At 35.6% G+C, this 4,900-nt stretch overlaps 1 protein-coding gene across 1 annotated transcript in view; it reads left to right on the top strand.

Moving 5' to 3' along the window:
- The first annotated feature begins 1,003 nt into the window (after positions 1–1,003).
- LOC136836614 (SEC14 domain and spectrin repeat-containing protein 1-A) overlaps positions 1,004–4,900 on the top strand; it is a 107,366-nt gene continuing 103,469 nt past the window's right edge. The window contains exon 1 of the mRNA XM_067101079.1: positions 1,004–1,146. The gene's annotated coding sequence lies outside the window, so the exon portion shown is untranslated. The remainder of the gene's footprint in view (positions 1,147–4,900) is intronic.

The raw sequence follows: 4,900 nt of genomic DNA, 5'->3' as shown, positions 1-4,900 counted from the left end.
TTTCATTGCATATAGATTGCTTGAAAATGCCTTAGATTAATGGTTAAAGATCTTCCACTCTCCTGCATCAGATTCCTTATGGCCATAATTTATATCACGTTGTTGTTATTTCTGGGTATACTGTATATATATATATATATATATATATATATATATATATATATATATAAATATATATATATATATATATATATATATATATATATATATATATATATATATATATATATATATATATATATATATATATCCCAAAAAGTATGACAATACATTAGTCATATATGATAACACTAGTACCATGTCTAGATTCCTTAAGCGTGGATAATATGGTAGAGAAATTAATTACTACCCGCTTTTATGCATCGTTTACCAAAGTGAAAATAAGACGAGCAAACAACTTGCATATCGAGCCGCTCTAATGAGGAGAGAAAGTTTAACATGCCCCTAACCTCTGTTCATCTAATACCGTGCCATAATGCCTCTCTCGTCCCAGATATCCACTCCTATAAATTTCTACTCTTCTAGTCCTTTAAAATTTAATTTTTAACCTGAAAGTTCTTAATTTATTCCATTCTTCCTTCTTCCCCTTTTTATATTTGTCTTTTACGTCCTCCTATTCCCATTGTGAACGCCCCCCAGTTTGATGTTAATGATGCTACTCTCTGCAATAATATTACTGTTTGGCAACTCAGTCTCTCACCTGAGCTTACGCTCAGGTGACCCTCCAATACTACCGCTTTTCCCATTCCTTCTTTTTTCTCTCAAGTGCACAGTTCATGGGAGGATTTGATGACTGGTAAAACAACCTAGGAAATATAAATCCCGTGAATATTGCGCTGTGGCAGAATAAAGGCACAAAACATGACAACAAACCAGAGTACGAAATAGCACAAATAAAGCATCCTCATCGGTCAATGGAGCATAACTCACAACAAGCGGGAGACTCGGTCCGTTCACTCAACCTCAGCCCAGTGCCTGTCTGGACTTTGGTGGGAGTAGGTGTGTCTTGCTCCGTCTGTCTGTGATTGTCCACGTGTTTTGTGTGTGTGTTCTTTATTATTTATTGTTTGACTGAGGAGGCGCAAATCGGCGAATAAACGCTTCTCCTGTGGCAGAGTAAAACCAGTGTCTGTCTTCGTCTACCGGGTAAGTAGCGTTATTTTGTTAATTGGTTGTTTGGTCGAATAGTTTAGCGATGGGTATGTAAAGCTGTTCGTAACTTAAATATTAATATTTTTGTTTATTTTATTTTGCACCCTGGCATATTTACGCATTTTTTTTTCGTGCCGTGTCGATTTGCTCGCATGCAGACTGCTAATTTTCTTGGATATGACGTATAGTTTCATGTGCCATGTCGGAAACTGCCAAGTAATCACGGAAGATAATCAAAGAAGTCACACAACTTACAACATACACACACACTGCAAGTCGGTGACCTAACCTAGACAGTTTATTAACCTTCTGTGCGGGGGAAGTGAAAGACACTTGATTTTTAACTTGTGTGTTATTCGTTTGCACAGTGGCGTATGGGATTGGCAACACTAGGCTTATAACCTTAACTAGCCCAGGAGGAAGATGAAATACTTACGCATTTAACCGCGAAGGCGGCTATAGATATACTTTCGTTCCTACTGGTGGGAACACGGAATCAGAAATCGAGTGGAATCGAGTTCCAAAATTATGGAATGGAGGGAATTAAAAAAAAATTACCGAACATCGTGTAATACATTAGTTATCTATTCCCGAAAATATGCAGATTAATGACGTATCGACTTTTTACTCGCATTTATGTAAATAAGTAAAAGTTTAGCGACGATAATCCCTGCTACAATACGCACGCACATACACACGCAAGCTTACATGTTTTGAGGGGGAAAGTTAGTTACAAAAATCTCAAAAAGAAAAAATGTGTAATTGATAATTTCCAGTATTTAGAGAGATTGGATGAGACTGTTACCATTATTGGGTGCTCGTTCCCTCCCTACAGAAACTCACTCTCTCTCTCTCTCTCTCTCTCTCTCTCTCATAAACTTAAATGTAACCTTTTTTTATTCTTTTACACACACACACACACACACACACACACACACACACACACACACAGGAATATAGCCCTCTGTCTGTCTCTCAATAATCATGGCGGTCGTTAGCCATGAAAAAGTGGCCTTTAATTAATGCTAATAAAAACGGTGTTTTTATATAGCCTCTCCGTATTGCATATTCGTCCACAATAGGCCATTACTGTGGAATCCCATCCATGAGTTGGCGTTGGAATAAAGTAACCCCAAATTAATGTTTTATTCAGTATTACAATATTTTTTTTAATATATGATCTTCCGGACTTGCTTTTACTTAAATGAATGTTATAGTAGTTTTTGAAGGTCTTACTATGCGAGTCATTTTCATTGTTTCAATTTGATTAGATTTTTTGGTGATGATTTTGTAACCAATTGCTTCCGTGACCATACTGTACTTCCAAATTACTTTGGTGGCATTCCAGACGTTTTTGTGACCCATTGCGGGTCTCAGAGTCTTATCAGATCTGTTGCAAGTTTCAAAGTATTGAAAAAAAATGTTGAAATGAGGTTTTAGCCCTCGTACTACTTTCATTTAGGTAATTCAGGGTCAAATTTACTTTGAAACATTTTGCTAAGATAGTTAGAAAATGCATTAATGAATCAAGAAAAAAAGCTAAAATATCAAATAGATTTATTATATCAAGGGTTGGCTTAAAATCGCAGTTATTAATAGTTACACCAGATGCATCAAGAACCCAGTCAAGAACACGAACCTGGTAAATTTTTTCTTTCGATCATCTTGTGATTGCTCATGTGTTTGATCTGCAAAGGCGAAACATGACGTGACTAGTCTCACACCTCTTTCTTCTTCACGTGTAAGTACGAGGGAATTGAAAACCTCGTGTGCTGTCTGTCGCTGAGTTGAAGAATTCATCTCGTTAATGAATAATGCTGTGTCGAAGGTAAATTTTTTTTTTTTGTGACAGGAGACAGACAGACAGTGATGGATGGGTGTGTAATTATTACTACACGAATTTAGGAGCTCACGAAGCTCACAGCCTCTCGATAACCTTCGGGATACAGGGTCAGTGTTAATATGGTTGAATCTGATTTTGTATTATTATTATTATTATTATTATTATTATTATTATTATTATTATTATTATTATTATTATTATTATTATTATTCAAAATCCTGCTTGAGAAACCCAGAAAGTACAAATAGAAATTAATTTAAGCATACAGAAACAAAGTCTAGACCTTGGATACAAGAATGCACATACATAAGATATCATATCTCTTCTGTCAAAAAAAAAAAAAAAGTGAAGGAATCTGTGGATCCTGAAATGTTGGGTATAAATGACGCCTGCCGGAGTCCCCCAAGATCCATGACTTGTGTGTGTGTTTTTTTATGTAAATCGAATGACTGGTTTTGGAGGAATGATTAAGTGGTTTTACATTAAGCATTATGTTAGCCCTTTGTATTATTTAGTGGCATTCTTGAATATTTGATCTGGTCAGTACTTGGATGGTAACCACTTATGAATGCCAAATATTGTAGGCTCATAAACGCCTGTAACCATTCGTGGAATTTACGAAGACTTTGGGAGTCTGTTGGGAGTCCCAATGATCCACGAGAAGGCCCGAAAAGTAAAAGGATAAAGTGAATGAGTGGCGGTATAGATTTTAAGTATAGTTAGCCATAAAGGACTTCATTTATTTTGAAGACATCGTAGGGTTATGTTCGTAGTAACTTACTTGATCGACTTCGAAATTGATATTCATTTTTTATTCCACGGTTCTTGATTCATATGTGTCAAGTTCACTTGGATTAGTTATTAACGTTAAGCTGTGGTATTATCACAGAACTTCCTAACAACTTCCTCATTTCTTGATGTTTTGCTTTCCCTAACTGGTTAATGGCCCTTTAGACTTCCTCCATACGAATGTACTTAGTTAAAATACTACTACTACTACTGATTTTATTATTATTACTACTAACCATAAAATAATGATAGTAATTATGTTAAGACTTACAGTCGACTAATGTTTTTCTCAGATGTTAGGCATTTTATCAGCGAAGTATTTGCGCGTCACTAAAGTTTGCAACTGTATCGATAATTTCTGGTATATTTATTCTTTACGTGAATCTTCCGAAAGTATATTTTGTTTTGGATTTGATTAATCAGCTTGATTTATCTACGACAGATCAATTTGATTAATTAGCCAGTTTAGAGGGAAGGCTCTGCTTGTGCGTAGTGAGTCGCCGGACAACCGGTTTACTAAATAGGATTTATTGTATCTCTCAGTGGTTGACCAGTTCAGTTTGAAAAGATTTGGAGAGCTTAATTAACTAACCAGTTTGTAAGAGATAATCGGTTGCACCAAGTTCATTAATTGGTTGCTGGTTTACCCGAGATAAATTCAAGTAGATTGTCAGGTGCATTTTATGCTGGTATTGTTGTACCTGATTGCCTCAGTTTTCTGATGTTTACAATATTTTTCTCTATAATCAGTCGGCATTTTGCATGATGGTAAAGATTGCGAATACTGGGTGTGAATGGATTGCTTTTAATTTGCGTGATGAATTTCGTTGTTTATCTTCTTGTGTATGAAAATAAACAATGATTCTCCTAAAGTTCTCATTACTCCTCACTTCATATTATATTATTTTGCATTCAGTGACTTGTATTGACACTAATTTGATTGTACTGTCTTCTATGAAGCGCTTGGTCGGTTCTGAAAGCATTTATCAAATTGCGATTGCTGATTGGTCGATGACTTTCTTAGAAATATTCGCCAATTAACGAATTGGTTGGTGTATGAGACGAATCTCGCAAGCCAAGATTTTGTTTTTCATTTTCACTGATTGGTCGTGGTTT

This window comes from Macrobrachium rosenbergii, chromosome 56, assembly GCF_040412425.1.
Source record: "Macrobrachium rosenbergii isolate ZJJX-2024 chromosome 56, ASM4041242v1, whole genome shotgun sequence".
Classification (NCBI taxonomy): Eukaryota; Metazoa; Arthropoda; class Malacostraca; order Decapoda; family Palaemonidae; genus Macrobrachium; species Macrobrachium rosenbergii.
The sequence above is the reverse complement of the archived record's forward strand: the minus strand, read 5'-3'. Positions and strand labels throughout refer to the sequence as shown.